Source organism: Cyrtonyx montezumae, unplaced genomic scaffold, assembly GCF_038088225.1.
Source record: "Cyrtonyx montezumae isolate F1298 unplaced genomic scaffold, pur_monq_1.0 scaffold_3, whole genome shotgun sequence".
Lineage (NCBI taxonomy): Eukaryota > Metazoa > Chordata > Aves > Galliformes > Odontophoridae > Cyrtonyx > Cyrtonyx montezumae.
Genome location: NW_027072034.1, coordinates 113,345,995 through 113,364,850, shown reverse-complemented (window position 1 = coordinate 113,364,850; position 18,856 = coordinate 113,345,995). Strand labels below are relative to the sequence as shown.

General features: G+C 39.2%; 1 protein-coding gene across 1 annotated transcript in view; it reads left to right on the top strand.

The window, feature by feature from the left end:
• Positions 1–645: 645 nt before the first annotated feature.
• HMOX1 (heme oxygenase 1) overlaps positions 646–18,856 on the top strand; it is a 456,522-nt gene continuing 438,311 nt past the window's right edge. The window contains exon 1 of the mRNA XM_065743064.1: positions 646–650. The gene's annotated coding sequence lies outside the window, so the exon portion shown is untranslated. The remainder of the gene's footprint in view (positions 651–18,856) is intronic.

Here is an 18,856-nt window from a genome sequence, read left to right as displayed (position 1 = left end):
TTAGATATCCATGAAGGAGCACCTATGTGTTTTCCCACAGTATGCAGAGGTTCAACTAGCCAGCAACTAAAGACAGACATAATATATGCAGAGAAGGTGAACAAGTCTTTAAATACAAAGTGTCTTTTCAGAAACACCTTTGGGGCGATTAGGGTGTGTGTACTTCTGCCATTATCCCAGCCAAAGGTGAAGCATTGGCAGTAATTTATGACAGTATCATTCTGGATCCCTTCTAGGTATTTAGCCTTGGGTCTCACAGGCTTTGAAGCCTGAGAGATGCTGTTATATAGGTATCACCTGTGCAGAATCCAGAGGCCATGTTCATTTAGTCTGCACATGTAACCTTGTATACTTCTACACAGTGGTCTGCACAGAAAGATCCTAAAGATCCTTAGCCATACTTTCAGAAAAAAATATACTAGCTCAAGGTATGTAAGATAAACTGGAAAAAGAGTTGGGTTATAGTATTCTATAGGAATTTCTAGTCTCCTTTTTACCACTGGTTGCACATGAGAAAGTACCTGTCTAAAAAATTCTGTGCAATTCACAGGGTATTTTAGATTTTATGTGTGTGTGTGTTTATAAATAAACCTGATTTCTCAGCTGCATGAATGCCCCTGATTTTAGGTGGAGAGCAGAGAGCTGGAGCAGTTACCCAGGCACTGTGTATAACCCCACAGACAGGGATAATAATTGCTTCTGAGGTTAGGCAGAGAAAGTTAGCAGTGGATCTGAGAACAAAACTGTCTAAATAGAAGGAAAAAAGGAAAGAAGTCTAGAGTGGAGGATCATGCTGAGGTGAATGGTGATATGGCAGAGCACTGCACTGCTCTGAAAAACTCTGCACAGGCAATATCTCTGAGCAGTATTCTGAACATTTCTCCCATTTCCAACACATTGATTTCTGCTTGACAAGAAAATCGGGAATCAGGGTTTAAATGAAATGGAGTCCTGACGTTTCCATGGAAATCTCCTGTGTCTATCAAATTAATGGAGGGCAAGCTGCATTTTGCATAAAAGTAAACAAAATGAGGCTGCAGTGGAGGCAGTGAGTTACCTTTTCCATTTGGACTAAAAATCCCATATTCTGTCTTCATGGACTTTCCCCCTCTCCTTTCTGTACTTCAGCAGAGAGCTCCTCTGTCCTACACACAGTATTTGTTTCAGTGGAATGAAAATAGAAAATCTTAAAAAATCGTAGAAAATCTTACTCCTGAATAACCAGCATAACCTGTACAATGGTCAAATTACAAGACTAATAATTTAATCCTGTATAAAAATCCTGCATATGTTCCTTTGATGTATCCCTTTTTTCTATACCAGCTTTTGGGTTTCCCCATGACCCAGAACTGGTCTCTTTCTATAGTTATAGGTACCTTATGTGGCTCAGTTCAAACAATAGTTTGACTCTACAAGTCTCATCCCCCTCATCCCCCTTACCTCCTGGGGAAATCATTCTACTCTTGAAGGTGAAACACTGGCATGTTAAAAAGAAGGCACAAAATACTAGTTTAGTATGTACATCCTATTGCAGCCTATCAGTAGACATGTGAAAATTCAACTCCACTGTCAGCCTGGTCAAGAATTGCTTTGGGTTTATTTTTCTTATTTGAATCACCAGTAGCTATCTAGCCTGACAAAACAACAGGCTGTTTATCAGGCTCTAACAGACCAAATGATAGCAATTTATTACTGCCCAAGCACTTGAAATAGTTTGCATAAATATTTGTGTAATGCAAGTTTACCACGGCATGAGTTATTTCCTACCTCAAGCACACAGACAACATATCACATGCATTAGTCTGCCTGGAGCTCTGTCTTACTACAGATGGACTGCTTCCAAACCTGAAATAGGTTGGATAAGTCTATGTTACACCAGACTATATAGGATAGATATTCTTAGCAAAGAGTGGAAGCTGTAGCTGCCTCAAGTTTGTCCTTCCAGGCATCCAGCAAAATATCGTTTCCCTGAAACAGTCCTGAGTTTTCTTTGGCAGTGGCAGCAGCCTTTGGATGCTTTTCCTTCCTTCCATCTGACCTGGAACATAAGCAAGAATGACTTTTATGATCTCAAGCTCAATTCAAAGACACAGAAAACTACAGATTTACTCCTTTTTGAGTTTACACACACAAGGGAGTTACAAACATAGGTTGTTTTGTTTGTTTTGGGTTTTTCTTTGCCAGCTCTTCTTCTCATTTAAGCATCTTCAAGTTGCTTGCAACCAAACACTCTGATTTTACCACTGTGATCATAGATTTCAGCAAATTTGTTTTCCCAGGCAAAAAGACAGGGAAATAAATGCAGATGAAAGATAAAATGCAGCAGAAAGCAAAGGGATAGGAAAAAAGAAATGAGTTGTGTTGTCAGAGTATGGTGATTAATGGATAACCATTATTTTCAGTTTCAGGCATGAACTAGGAATTGTCTTTGGACAATCTGAAGTTGCAGGTCAAGGTTAATACCTTAGGATTATGATTCGATGTCTGGATCATGTGTCATCCTCATTTTTTACAGCTGAGCCCCTTGAAAAACAGGGTCAGCTGGTGAACAATAAATATTAATATTTCAAGTTCATAAACAAGAGCTTTTTTTTGAGTTTCTTATACATAATAAAAATGGAAGAAACTGAGGCTAAAACATCATGATCTTAGAGTACACAACTATCTAGCCTCTTAAAATTAAGGATTTGCCAGAGTTGGATCCTGAACCCTATGCATGTTACAGATGAAGAGAGAAAACTGAAACAAAATGTTTGTGACATAACCATTTCAGTATTGTTGCTGCTATGGCACCAAGGTTTGGTGATTACTGGTCTAGGATTGAAATCAAAAATCCTCAGGCTGTGGTTCAGGCTTTCAACCCACTGACAAATTAGACTAAGCTCTGCATACTAACATTCAGCCTCCGTACTCAACCTCTCTTCTTGGAACTAAATATTTTAACAAGCCATGGAAATAATAGAAAGAAGAAGTAGAAGAAGGAGAAAGAATAAAACATAAAATGAGTAATTCTCTGCTATCTCCTAACTTGTTCTGTTTTATACATTTCATCATGCTGAAAAAAAAACAAACCAAAAAGCACAACCACATCAATTGTTTTATAATCTCCTATAGCTTGAGCTTAAATCTCAAATAGAAGTGCTCAGCAAGCAATAAACTGTCCTTAGCATGACTTTTAGACTTCCTTAGAGTTCATAGTAGTAATTCACACTCCTAAATCTGTCTAATTTTCAGACATCTTAGCGTCTACATGAAAGATCCTGTTATCAGAAGAATTATCTAGACCTGTTTCTGGGGGTGGAGGAAATTGGTGAAGGAGGGGAGAGTGTCACTTGTAAGGTTTTGCCTTCTCATTGTAACAGTTTCAAAAAATAGGAGGGTTCTGAAAGAACCTCTGTGTTTCAAGAGGGGGTTGAGGGGTGAGTGTGGGGGGAAGGTATCTAAAATTTTTGAGTCTGTAGCAAATTTTCAGAGAATCAAAGAAAATGTGTGTCTATTTGTGAAATGAGAAAATGACTAAACGAAAGCCTAATAAACTCCCAAAGGGAACGGGGAAAGAAAAGATGTTAATTCAATTACTGCTGATAACATTTTGAAAGAGTGTGTGTGAGAGAGAGAAATTAGTACATCATCTTGGAATCCTTAATTACTGGCACGTTAATAACACAACAAAGTTATCCTCTTCTATTGAAAGGAATGAACAAATATCAGAACTGTTGTTCCATTTAATCCAGAAAATGAGTACTGAGATCCAAAGTTGTGTGATGTAGATCTGGAAGAACTCCATAGAAGTCAAGAATTACTCCAACATTAGAAAGCAGAGATGGAATGCAGTAGAGAGACCTACAAAAGGCTTTCAGATCTTCCCCTCAGGAGGAGAGAGGCTATGGGGTTGGTTCCCTTTGCATGTGGTTGAATGAAGATTAATATGTAGTTTAACTAACGAGGTTGGTTGATTGTCTTCTTCATGCTGGGGTATTCAGAGGCCCGTGTTTCTGTGTGATTTCATATGGAGATTGTTAATCCTTCATTAATTGGGAACCATCAGTAATTAGGAGGTGGTATTGCTTCAATGTTCAGTTTGTAACATACAGAAAAAAAAGAAAGTTCATGTTTCACTCAGACAAAAATTAGGTTGTTCATTAGGCTGCTTTTGTCTGTCTACATTTCACCTGCTCACCAGTGTGCAGAACTTAGACTTGGTCTTCCATACAGGAGAAACAGGATTTCTCCTTTTAAATAAAGGTAAATACAGTGAAAATAGCAGTTTCTTGTCTCTGGAAGACTGACGTTTTCTTCTGAAGATAATTTCTCCTTACTGTTTTGAAGCTGAAAGACCCATTTGTCTTATGCAAGAATCCTTCAGTGGGGTGTTTGCTAAAGCAGGTGCAAACTGTTTTAGGTATATGATATAAAGTAGATGTAAAAGGATAGAAAGTTTATTCTGTTTTCTTTGTTTGGTTGTTTGGTTGGTTGTTTTTCTTTTTTCCTAAAAGAAAATGGGAAATTACAGTGCTATTCTGTCCTGAAATCACTCTCCCAATTGCTGTCTGTTTGTGCTTGTGCAGAGCCTTTGCATTGCTGAATGACATTAGTGAGCTCAGGTGTGTAGCGCGTGCTTTGAAACCTCAACTCCAAATTTCAGCAGTATTTTGGTGACATAGAGAAATCCACTAACATGTATGTGGTGCTTAGGATCCCCATGCCAGTTACTTCTTACTCTTTTTTCCATGAACCATACGAATGTTACGCCCTTTATTTGTTTTAAGCAGCTGTTCTTCCATACCAGAATGAACTACAAATTTCAGCGGACTGTTGCTTTGACTGTAACTATACATATTTCTCCATTAGTGCAAAACCAACTTCTTTCTTAGCCTTCTGTGACCTGATCTCCATCAGATACTGGAGCCAAAGCAGGGAAATGCCATGATCTGTAGCTTGCTGACCTGGTAGAAATATGGTACTTTACTACGTCTAAAGCAGAGAAAAATGATCTGAGAGAAGGAAAATAGTTCAGTATACACAGGCTGATTAGAGTAACCATAGGAACAGATAAGACTGAAAGGTGGTTCATAGTATGAGTTCAACTATTATTTAAATACGTTAATAAAACAAAACACCAGGAAAGGGATGACCTGCGTCTTTTACACCTGTGCCATTTTCAGCAGGAATAGGATAAGGATGCCATTTTGCTGAATACTGTTCATAAGCAAACCTTATCCGAAGTTTTCATCATGTACAGAGCCAACAGAGTAAAGCAGACATTTTTGTACTTCAGAGAAGTTCTTGGGCAAATATGCCCTCATTTCCTTTATATCTGAGTGCTTAGAATTCATACAGAGCCCTAGCATGGGGTGGCTGGATTTTGTCAGAGGTTTCTTTTCCTTAAGGGTTTGTTCCTCCCCTGATGTGCTCTTGTGACTCCCACTGACACTAATGGGGAGCAATGCATGCCTGGAGGGCAGCTCCAGATCCCCCTCAGTGAGAAAGGAGAGAGTGGGTTTATTAGAAAGGGGTGGGAAAGGAACAGAAGGAAAAGCAGGGTTTTGAAAGCTGTCTAATTATAGGCCAGTGTGTTCACAGCTCCACCAGCCAGTGTGCAAAACTAAGCATTTGGAACAGGTCTGCTTTGTTTTTCCTGATTAGTGTGGAAGTTTTGAAAGTGTGGTGAACAAATGAGGAACAGAACAAAGAGAATTCCCCCAACCCCCAACTAGTGAACTGTATATGCTGCTTGGATTCTGATGATTCATTAGCAGAAATGAAGCTGATGTGGCAGCAGTTCCTATGGGTGGGTCTGCAATGCTTTCCTGGGCAGTACCCTTGACTTCCATTAGACTAACCAAGTGAACCAGGACTACTTTTACAAGAGTGTTCATAAAGAAGCATGAAGAATTGGATCCTCAAGCTGGTTAGTCAAAAGTGTTTCTGCATGCAAAAGGTCTTCGTCTTTCTCCTTGGTTCAACTCTAACAGTAGAATAACATAACCTCAGAGGTATGCTGGTTCCTACTCAATAATGCAGTACTCTTGTGTTTCTGTTATGTGAAATCCCAATTCTGTCCTCCTGGATGGCTTACAAAAGGGAGGTGAGAGTGGCTTACATATTGAAATAGAAAATAGATGAACAATCATGAGATCCATCACCACAGAGTGCTGCTGTACAATGATCCTGGTGTTCACGCGCAAATGCTTGTAGTACCATAATAATCTGTCCTTCCAGGATATGGCTGAGTGGTAGAGAATGTTGCACTGTCCCCCTTCAATGAGCCTTCTTCCCCATTTTATGATGCTGTAAACACAATCTTCAATGACTGTGCAATCAGAAAACTCTACAGATATGTCTCTTCTTGTCTTTAAGTAAACAAACAATTCCACCCCCCTGCTTCCCCTTCCATGTTAGTTTATAAGCAATTTCAGCTTCACAAAAATGCACATCAAAGAATGAGAGGTTAAAAATGGCAGCTTAAAATAGAATTAATTTTCACTTCAGCCCTGTGGCTAGCTCTCCTTGCCAATTCCAGTCACAGCTAGATCTGGCCACCACACTGTTGGTCTCTTTAACCTCCTCTCTACTGGCAACATTTACAAAGGGACTTCCCAAGAGGGTGTCCTAGGTGCCCAGTCCCTGCAGCAAGGGATTACAATCAGCCAGCAGTTTGGAATTGGGCAAGGGAGTCATTCAAATGAATGCATCTGCATGTTATCTGATGTGGCTGTTAGAGCACGTTTGACCATAAGCTCAGTGAGAACTTTAGATGGTGCACTAATTTCAGCTGAGGAGGCAGGAGAATAAGAAAAGTACACTTTACTGTAAACTTTGGATCTGAGAGACCACATGAGATTGTTGAGTTTATGTGATGGATAATGTATGATAATTTTGTGTATCTGAACTTGTATAGTGAACCCTGGAAAAGAAATGTGGACCATGAATCCTGGGAGAGGTGTCTCAGGCAGCAGTAAGGCTCAGGTCATCCCTGTGCTGACACCATTGGAATTCTGGTTTCTGTCAAACCAGGGGAGGGCAGAGGTATGAAATTCTGTAAGTTTTAGTGTTAGACATCCCCTCAGTCCACCTCACTCTCCAAATATTTGAATTGCAATGATGGATGACAATGGCCAATGTTTTCATACTTAAAGCGGTGCTGGGAGCATGTTAAGAATATTAGGGGCTGAGGAAGGGTAGGATGGGATATCAGCCTGAATGGATATGAATCCTCTTTTAAGAATACTGTTTCTGTTGCTTTCTCTCTTCAGCCTTACCATCTCCAAAATTGACTATAAAATTGATATAAGAATGAAAACTTTATGGACTTGTGAATTTTCTTCCCATGACAGTCACTGTCTCAATAACTTTGGAGAATTAGAATTGCTTATCCACAGAAGAGAGTAAAAGCTTCTCCTGTCTCTTCTCTTCTATTGCCTATCAAAGAGCAAGTGAGAAATGAAATACCTATAGTACCTCCAATATGTGGTCTCTTTATTAGAAACAGTGCAGTAACAGATTGTCTCATTTTGTTTAAGAAGGCCCAAACCATTGGAATTAATTCTAAATATAGTTAGAGTAAGAGGCTTTTTCTTTGGTGCTCTGATGATCTGGAGGGGATAACAGAGGAAGGAAAGTTTTGGGTGGAAGGAGACAGGACAGCATATTGTTCAAAATTGCCTTTGCAATTTCTTATTCCTTCTGCATGTTTGAAGCCATGTGCAGGTTCCCATTGCTATTTGGGATTCCCATGGAAAATCCTAACAGCCTCTTGAGCTCCATAATAGTGGGAATTACCGTGCTTGGCCTCCTAAGTGCTGGACAAAGAGCCACCAATTCTTTGCAGGCAGTGACTCAGTTATGGAAATGCTCTATTTCCAGCCAACAATTTTACACTTTTATGGCTGGCTCAAAGCATTTCAAGCCTACTGCCTGTTCTGCTTAGTGGAAAAATATTATACACTGAATTTCTACTATCTGTATTAATGGGATGTGCAGGTACTACATGTAAATAGCAGGTTCCAGCCTAGAGCACTTCTCTGAAATTTCAAAGAGGTTCTTTTGTGGCTCTAAGGAGTTTTTGTAACCTCCACAAATGCTTTTCTTTTCTTTTTTTTCAGAAAGGTGAACTATTTCTGCTTCCTTCCATTTGCTATCCCCTCCTTTTTCTTTCTAGAGGAAGGGGTTATGCTATCTGGATCAGTATGCTGGAACTCAAAGCATGCCTCACTACTGATGGTATAGCCTCCTATTTGAGGCTGGCAGGGGTCGGTTAGCACAATTTGAAGAATATCTTTTCCCAGCAAGGCTTTCGAAGAAGATAAGTTCATCACAGAAAACTGGGAAATTCGGGGGAGTTGTTAGAACAGATGTCAAAGCAACTCTTCAAGTGTTACTCTCCATAGGGGATTTGTCTTTAGGACTTGAAATACTTTGACTTTAAGAATGCCGCTGGTCTTTCTCTATTTCAGTTTCTCATTGATGTTTTTTCCCAAGAAGGTCATATTCCTAAACCATGTACATTTAATTCTAATGCATTTAAATTTTACGGGAGGGAGTCAAGTGAATGGGGCCTGGCTCTTTGAAATGGTGCCTAAATACAAAACAAGGGGCAACAGGCACAAATTGAAACAGAATAAATTCCAAAGAAACATGAGGAAGAATGTGTTTACTCTGAGAATGAAAATGCTCTGGAACAGGCTGCTCATAGTTTTGATGGAGGCTCTTTCTCTGGAGATACTCAAAACCTGCCCAGACACTTCACTGTGGAACCTACTGTAGGAAACCTTCTTTAGCAGGTGGTTGGACTGGATGTTCTCCAGAGGTCACTTCCAATCTCATATGATTCTGTAATTCTGTGATCTTGCCATTTCCATCCAAGGGCCAGATAGGTTTTAACTATTCCCAGAGTTAAACACAGGGTGCCACTGAACAATCTGGACTAAAACTTGCCTATGGTGTTGCAAAAATAGTGCTTTGCAGAGCTCTTGCTCCTTTTGGTCTCTGCCTGAAGTCTGCCTGAAGCCTGACCACAGCCCTTCGCCCTGCCACTGGAGCTTAAAAGAAGCCAAGTGGATTGGTGGATTATAGTTGGTTTATAATTAATATAAAGATCAAGTTAGTGAATAGACTACATCCATCATTTGATTATCTACAGCTACAAATACACCTGAGAGCAGCTCTTTCACTTTTCTCAGAAATGGGTGTGAAAGCATCTTTGTCTCTTCTCCATTCTTACAAATGCCAGAATGGAATTCTGTTCTTGACTTTGCCCTCTGGTATGTAACTGTCAGGTTAAACTGTGCATTTGCAGACTTGTTTCTCATTTTTGCTATTGATCAAGATGAGAACAAATGAATCTAATATACATATGATGAAAAATACTTTTGGAAAATAATGCTGAGTTTAATGATGACAATAGATGAAAAGAATAAGTTCTGCTTTTCCTGTTCCCTTCCCTTCCCATTCCTTCCCTTCTCTTCCCTTTCCTGCCCTTTTGAAAAGGAGTCACAGGCCAATCCAAATGATAAAAATTGGCCTAGTTTCACTGAGTCAATAAAACAACAGCAGTTTAAAGGAGGTGGACAGCTGATTCTGTAGACTCAAAAGGTTAAATAGCAAACATATCTGTTAAAGTAGTTAGTCAAAGATAGATATAAGAGACTAAATAGGTTACCCAGTACATCTTCCTAATGTTAGATTTTTCTTGGTTCATTAACAAATACTTTATTCAAGTAGATCCAAGGGATAGGGTTTCTACTATTTTCCTCATCATTTCCTCATGATTAAAAAAAAAATAAAAAATCATAGTATAGTGGCTCCGCTCCTCAGTCCAGCTCCAATTTCTTCCTTGTTTCTTCAGGGTGTACTAATGAGAAACAGACCTTGATTTTTTCATTTGATCTTCCATCTCTTCTCAGTTATTTGCTACCTTTCTGATCTCTGGGGAGAGATTTTTTTTTTTACTACCAATGTATCATACATTTTTTCAAGGTCAGGGCAGACTTTCCAGAAGTACTATTGCATGAAGGAAATGGTCTCTCAAAATGCATATAGTGCCCCAGCACTGAGACCATTTTTGAAAAAGAGCATAATTGCTAGACTGTCTTCTAGGAAGCAGGTTGCCTAGCTAACCTGGGGGCCAGCAAAAGTCTTCTATTAACAGCACCAGATCTGGTGTCAGTACAGGACCCTTTCCTGCTTCACCATCATCACTTCTAAGCGCCTTCCGCTCTACCATGCTCATGGCACTCACCGTTCCTTCTACAGCTTTAATTGATGCTATTGTTTCCCTGATTTATTCTCTCCAATACTCCTCTCCAAGATTATTCTCTGCCCTACCATCATTACCTGCATTTTCCCAAATCGGATCTAATAGTACTGTTACTGTTTGACTATTCTTCTCATTCTTGCTTGGCAAATACTGAGGCACCTAGTCCCACAGCAATAAGAAAAGAAAACAAAATCTTGAATGTAGCTTCTTTCCCAAAGCTTAGGGACATGCTTGGAGATGACTTTATTCCCTTCTCCAGTTTTAAAAATTGCTAGATTTAATATTATCATTTCAGTATTAAATCTATTTTGAAGACATGGAAGCAGCTTTCACAGTTTTCCGTGTCTGCCTTTTTTCCTCTTTCTTCATTAGCTGGCCCTTCATACGCAACAGGAGGTAAAGAAGGAGTTGATGGTGGGAGCTGAGCATCAGAAAAATTGTCACTTACTCTTTGCCAGCTGCTGCTCAGAAAACACTGCCAGCCCCTGCCCTCATTTCCTTCTGTCGTTGCTTGTCCTTTGTGGTGTTTACAACACAGGACGTGATATCAGCTGTAAATGTCACAGGAGTGTCATTGTTAATTCCCTTTTACATTGGAGGCTGCTGTGAAACAAAACCCAGGAATAGAAGACAATTTAGAATTTGAGAAATGTCATTGGAGAGTTAGTGGCAATAAAGGCGGGTGAACTGAAGAGAAGAATAAAGTTACCATGCACAGGAGGTGGAAAATGGACATCTCCCTTCACTTTACTCATTGCCTAGAGTTTCATCCCAATGTGACGCTGGAAATAAAGGTGAGAGATTCTATATCCTTGGAGGGTTTATGATGACCTCACTAGAGACCAAATAAAGGTGGGCTGGGGACTCAGTCCATCAAAGTGCCCTGATTCTGTTTCCTGCGTCTTGGATTCTGTTTGCTGCAGTCTTAAATGTGAGTGAAAGACAAAAAATGAGACTGTATTACAGTCCTCATTTCTTTTCTAATGACAGCTGTAAATGTCTATCATGCAGTTCAGTGCACCCTGTCGAGATGGTAAAGAGCAAATAAACTAAAGGAAGGTGGCTTTATTAATGTCTCTCTGATCAGAATTGTTTTATGGTGGCAAATGTATCCAGACATGATTGAAGATGGGACCTTGCCTGATAAAAAAAGGTTCTTGCATGAGACAGTTAAGAGGAGTATTCATAAAAATGAAGAAGGAGGGGGGTGTAAGAAGGAGGCGAGGCTGTAGTCTTAAACAGGCTTGTAAAGGAGTGAAGAGAAACTGACTTTGAGAGAAACAAACATTCTGGACAGTCAATTATTTTTTATTATTATAAGATGGTTCTCTTCTAGACTTTGAAGCAAACTTTTTTTCCCTGTCAAGACACTGCTTGGCCATTCAGCTTGTGTATCTTCCTAGCTAAAACAAGAATATTTTGATTTGAGCTTTTTGGTACTGTGATCTGACAGATCTGATTGGAACTCAGGAGATCACAGATTTACTTTCAACTCTGTCTCTGGTCTGCAGGGTAACCTATGCCAAGTCACATTATCAATCTGTGTCTCATTTCCTCCCTTAAAATGGGACTAGTGGGAATAATCAGCTTTTTTATCTTTTATTGAATGCCCCTGATAAAAAACATTAAATTCAATCTTGTGTGAAAACAGCTAGTGATGCCTGGAAATTTCTATGATTCTGTGACATATTTTAATGAAGCTAACTGGTGACTACTGAATGGCTCTCTAGTCATGATCAATTATAGGAACGTTTTAGAACACTCCATGATGTCAGTACTGTAGACTATAGGATGACTGGCAATAGGATGACTAGAAAAGAACTGTTCCAATGATAGTTTCAAGGGGTCTCATTCTTTGCTTACCTGATCTGCTGAGGTCTGGTGAGTAGCTAGTGGGAGGCTGAATCTCAGATGAATTGACAAAAATTAAAACTTCTATGTCACACCACATTATAACATAGTTAAGAAGTGCCTGTAATGGCTTTGATGCCAGAAGCAGTTCACTCATTCCACCAGGATCTCTACTTGACCTAATTTTCCCAGCTTTTTCAGCATGAGCACAGCTCTGTGCTAATGCCCCTGAAACGTTTCCAACACTTACACTCAGAGATTTTGTGCACTGCACAGGGCAGTGCTGCTGGCATTTCCCAAGCAAACCAGATGCTCAGCAGCTCTGAATGGTTTATATTTACGCTGTCTTTTCATCCTAGGCTTGAGCCTGGGACTTTGGCTTCACATACCCTGCCATTTTACTCAATCTGATCTGATCTCAGCTACAGATAAGCAGTTCAGCAGCCTGGTCTTGTCCCCTCTATTCCCTCTCCTTCCCCATGTTGACCCCAGTTTGCTGGAAGATGGCTGATCTGAGAGGCTTTGGCTGCCTTTGCCACAGGCAGTGTGCTCAAGCCTGGAGTGAGATGAACAAGGGACAAATGTGAGTTCTGACCATTGCTTACAATGTGGGAGAGCCAACAGTGCATGGCTCTTTTTGGCAGCTGTTACAGAGATGGAACTTATCAAGAATATGGCCTTTTTCAGGCAAACTTATTTTCATGTGGATATAGAACCCCAAAACATAAAGCTGAAGTGTGACTGGGGATGACATTTTCCTTTCCCTACACTCTGTGCCTCTACTTCTTTTTCTCTTTCATTTGACTGCTATTTCTCTTTGCATTACCATGCAAGAGCAGCCCACATGCTGAGCATCAAATGGAAATTATACAGATTCACATCTCAGCAATTTATCTTTTTCTGGTTTGTTTGAGACTCAAAGTACCAATCGGGCTTTTAATACCGTGGGTGCTACTAAATTTGAAGTGAGTCTGAGAGATGGCTACACAGATTCGTAAAGCTTTTTACATAGCCTCAACTTCAATATAGATGGATGTCTTTCATTCTTTACTCCTCCCTGTAAAAATCTTGAAGTAGGTAGGTGGACATATAGTCAGGCTTTTAGGTTGTCTGGCTGGGATCTGTCACACTCCTCAGAGGCTCAGCAACTGCAGGGAAGTAAATATGATTTGGTATGGATTTTGTACACAGTCTTAAAGCTGTTAGGCAAACAAAAATAAATTCAGGTGTACACATTACCAAGTTTGATTTTCATTTCATCTGGTGCTATTATGAGAAGCCCCGAGCTAAACAATCCAGTCTCAGTATTAGAAGTGGCATTTAATCATCCCATTCGTGCAATCACCAAGCAAACACAATATATTCCCTGTCTTAAAAAATCTCAGACAGGTGGGAAATGATGGTGTGATCTGCTGTACATAACAGCAAAACGGACATAATGAAACTAAACTTTAGAGCTGGTGAAAGACAGTCACACCAAAACGATGTTCATTTAGTTTCTGAATCACACATCTAGACAAAGATAGAAAGTGCCTTGGTTAGATGGCTATACTCTGCTGCAACAGAGGCACTGTCAGGGCACATGGGAAAACTGAAAATTCACTCCTGGTTTTTGATAGATTGTAGCTGTTGGTTTTAAACACTCCTAAATCCTGTCGTATAAAAATACTCTTCAGCGCACTCGAGATTGTCAACAAACAAAACTTTGTGGCTTTCTTTTTCTTCCTGACTCTTGTGCTGTGGTATTTATAAGGACTGAGTCTGTATGTGACAGTCACATGTTCTCCCCTTAAAATTAGAGAATAAAAGTTTTGAGAAGGTCTCCTGGAGCATAAAATGAACAAACAAACGAAGGGAAGGGAAGGGAAGGGAAGGGAAGGGAAGGGAAGGGAAGGGAAGGGAAGGGAAAAGGGAAGAAGAGCAAATACTTAAAATAATATCAGGGCTGTACTGTCTTCATAGCTTACAGTTTGCACTCCAGTGAAATAGGGACTGGAGCAACTACTAAAGGGGTAAGTAAATGTAGTTCTATTTATTTTGTACCTGACTGTTTGGGGGGATGCAGATAGATGGGAAGAGGCTACCCTAGCCTTATGCCAGATATCTGGGTTTCTTCTGATGAAAATGATCAGCCTCCATCCCTGGGATGCTTTTGGGACCATGGACCCTGAGGTGACAGTCATCTCAAAGTGGCTTTACAAATTGTCTCTCCCCCCAAACAGATAGCCCTTCAGTTCTGGGGCATGGGTTGAAGCCTGACTTCAACAGGTATGGATTTAGGCATGTACTCAGTGCTCTCCCTAATTAGAGTTGGAAAAACTAACAGATCACACTGTGTAAAGCAATAATACCTGAAAAAGCTACTCCCTAGATCCCTAATTATTGCTGTTCTAGTGGGAACCTCGCCAGTGATTTTGGCTGAGTTTGCTGACCCTCAGAAACATAACTAATTAGCAGATATCTATCAGCAATTAGACTCTCTGGAACGTTTTTCTGAGCCCTTTACACAAGTGGGACACATTTATTATTAGTTCAGGGAAGATTTTCAAATTTTCACCTGTGGTCACAGCCAGGAGTTGAACAGCTTCAGTTGCAGTTAATAATGAAAATCTGCATCATCAACTTTAGGTATTTAGCTGAGCCGCTGAAGTTGTCCAAGGCTTTTTCCTTTTTTATTTTTTCTTTCCCAAAGGACAAAATGAGGTACCTCCAACTCATACTTTAGATGTAAGTGAGCTGAACCACAGAAGGCCAGGAGCTCAGCAACACTCCTGACTGTTGAACATACCAACTGTAATGCACCTGCCTATATATGAATTTTAGGGGATAAATCTGGTCGCATCAGTAGATTAGCTCTGAGTCACAAGCATATTACAATTCTCTGAGGCCACTGCTGTGTAGATTTCCTTTCCTGAGGCTGCTTAATAGAGGCTTCATTATGAGAGGAGGTGATACAGGGCCATGTAATTTCAAAGGAGAACAAAGCTTGTTGCAGAGGTGTGAACAGAATCCTGGCAGATATCCTTAGTCAGATGTATTTCATTAGAAGAAGGTTTTTTTTTTTATTATTATTACTAAGTTCCTTTCCCTTCTCCTTTTCTCTTTTCCCTTTTCCCTTTTCCTTTTTCCCTTTTCCCTTCCCTTCCCCCTTCCATTTTTCCCTCTTCCCCCTTCCATTTTTCCCTCTCCCCCTTCCTCCTTTCCTTTTTTCTTTTTTTTCCCCCCTTTTTTCCTCTTTTCATTTCCCTTTTTTTTTCATTCTAGGAAAATGATGTCAAGCTCTATGGAATTACTGTAGGAGAAAGCGTTTTTAAAACAAAAAAAATTTATGATCCCATTTTCAAATTTCAGTTTAAAGCACAAAAATTCTATCTATACAACTCTTCTGTGCTTTTGTCATATTTCTGTTCCAATTTTGTGTGCATTCTTTCATGACATCATTAATGACAAGCTCTTATTTCAATTTTAGCACAATAAAGCATTATGGTGGATATCAATAAAACCAAGAGATACACTGATTCAAATAAAAAGAGAGATAAGATATTCTAATTACTTCAGTGTAGCTGCCCTTAGTAATGAAAATAAACAGGCAAGTAACAAGATATTTCAGTGGCTTTTTGTCTCAATCTCTGATATACCAGTGGCAGTAGGAACAGTTTTTATGTGGTGCGAGAAATGTAAAACAAGAAGAAAATCTATGCAAAATTCAGAACAATTTTTCAATCTCAGACAAGAAACATTGAAATGTTCAAAAATTCCACAGTATAATTCCATAATTAAAAAACTCCACAAATTTTCTTTGAAAGTCCAATTTATTTTTCTTATTTTGGACTGAATTATACTTTCAGATTTGAAATTGAGGAAGCAAATAAGTAAATTGCAATAGATCTAGCTGTGATGGTTTAGGACAGTGCTGTCTTCTCAGCTGACTTCTCCTTTTCACTGTTGGAGATAAACATTTCCAGAGCAAGGCTTAGGAAACTTTGCTTAACATCCTCTCTTCTCTCCCCAAATACAAGTTTCAATAAAGTTTTTAATAAAGGTGCCATACTTGCAGAAGAGACGGTTAGGGCAGGACCTCACCTTGCACAATGCTGCATAGTCTGCTGCAGAAACAATAACTTCTGTATTAAATGATAGCAAATAGCTGGGGTCAGGAAGCATTTTAGCTGATCTCAGATGCTCCTTCAGCTGCACCTGGAAATCAGCATCTTTTATCCAGCAGCAAATCTCATTCTGTCTTTGTCTTAATTTTCTCTTTTGTAAGGAATATAAGTAATAATGCAGCTACCTACCTCAGAGGAGTGCAGGAATTAATTAATGTTAGTAAAATGCTTTGAAGATAAGATCTAAGTATTATTATTAATAATTTATCTTCAATTTGCTCTGTGCCTTAAAAGACAGAAATAATTTACAATGAAATGATGTGATACTACCTAGGGCTATATTAAGGTCTGGAATGGATGTGCAGGGCTTACATTGCTGTTAATGTAAACTATGTAGAGGTGCCAAAAAGCAGAACTGGGCTTTATGTAAATACATTCTCAGGACCTTTTATATCACACAAAATTATTATTTATGGGATGTAGGGATCTTATGAATTTTAAGTTACATTTTTTCTGGAATATGTACTGAGGGGCAGACTTTCAAAGGACAGTCTCTTTATGAAAGGAAAAAAATACTTCATAATATGCATTTAAAGAGAGCAGATTTGAGAATTTATTAGTCTGATGAGCAACACACTTAAGATTGTCATTGTCTTTCTCAGACTAACATATCTAACCAATTTGCCTAATTTATCTCTCATTGCTTTTCTCTTGTCATTATTCTGATAAGACACTAAACTTCAGCATCACTGGGAACATTTGCCTTTCCAGAAAAGCAAAGGTTTATGGCTCAAGTGAACCATGTTTAATGCTGAAAAGTCAGCAGATCTGAGGACTGAAATGGAAAGATCAAGATATCCATGGCAGCTCCTCCTGTCAGAGGAACCAACCAGAGGAAAGCAACACACTCATGTTCATGCTTGGTTTGTAGACAAGAAGGTCAGGTGGTTTTTACTGCCTCCTATTGCTTTCTTGAGCTGAAGAATGAAGGGAGGGATCTTCTCAAAAAGAGTCCTGCACAGATTATGTATGTATCTCATACTGCAATAACTTGTCACAGAATCAACTTTTCTTTTGGGTGATAAATGAAGATAAGCCACAAAAAACACATCACGATTTTCTCTTTTAGACCTTTTCTAAGGATTGAGACACATTTTACTTCCATTGTTTATGAAGATACTGCCTGAAGGTGTCAAAGGGGAGAGAAATATACCAGTCTTGGCAGCCGTCATGGCAGTAAGAGGAAACAGGTTGACTCCGGTGTCAATGAGAATATCTTCACTCCCAGCTTGTGAGCCAAGGTCTGGAGGAATTTTATGCATGGAACATAACAATCAGCATTAGGAAGACGTAATGTTTTTAACAGCTGATAAGATTTGTCCAAGATTTTAGCTTGTCTAGAATGTAACATATTCCTGCAGCCTTATCAAATTTATATTTCCAAGGTTAGAAAAAGGTAGTACTAATGAGGATGAAATAAATTGCAGGATGATGAACTCTAGCTGATGAAGAGAAGGTAAGAATGTAAACCTTTTGCCTGTGAGCAAGTTGCCACGGAGCAAAGAGAGATTGTCAGCATAACAGATTAGATAGTCCTCAGAGCATCATGCTGAGGGTCTGGAATGGACACCATAAGGTACTGTGATGTGAACCACATATCTCCAACCCTTGGTGACAACAGACTTGATTTTTGCTTGCCTGGAGACAGAGATGCAGTTGTTCTCCCTCATCCTTCACCTCAAGCATTGAATAAACTTTATCTCTTTGTCCACTGCAGGCTTCTGTATGTGAGCTAATGATTCATGACTGAGGATTTAGGTCAAGCTAAACAGATTTAGCTTAAGAACCTGACCACAGACAGACACTATTCATAAACTCCATCTTCTCCAGCATTTGGATATGTGTGGTAACACCAGTCCCTCTCTTACAGGAGTACAGTTTCTGTGATAGGAAAGAACAAAGAAGTACTGTATCTTCTCTTAAATAAGAATAGTATTAGTGCTGTCTCACATAGTCATTATCTAACATTTACAGGGATTTAGAAGAAGGTTTTACACTAAGAAATTAAAATTTGTCATTATTCCCTGCTTCTCAGAGCCTTCATAATTCACTTTTGGGACCTGCACCAATCAAAGTGCTCAGGATAATGTTAATTTTCAATTAACAACATTATGTTTGTAGATGTTGTCAGTGCAGTTCCAGCTTATCCATAAGAAAGCAGTGATGCTCATAATTATTAAACAATTGCTTTGGTCATCTTTCAGAAAATATTCTGAGAACTAGAATTTACTCCCAATCCCAATAACCAGAACCAAAAAAAACAAGTCTCTGTTTTCATCGCATTCAGAATAAGAATGTGAAGCTGGATTAATTCAGGAAAATACTCAGCTAATGACATTATGAAGTCTTTTTTTCCTGTGTTCTACTTTGTATAGATATTAAAAATTCGTTAGGAAAAGTGAGTTGGAATCTTGGTCATAAAAGATCATAAAAGATCATAAAATATCATAAATGCACATTCTATTTCCTCATCTGCACTGGGACTCAGTCACTGGCTTTTGGCTCTACCTCCTTCACTGGTTCTGACCTAAAAATCTACCCTGAACTTAGGAAGCCTTTCTGAAAAAAAATTCACAGGAAC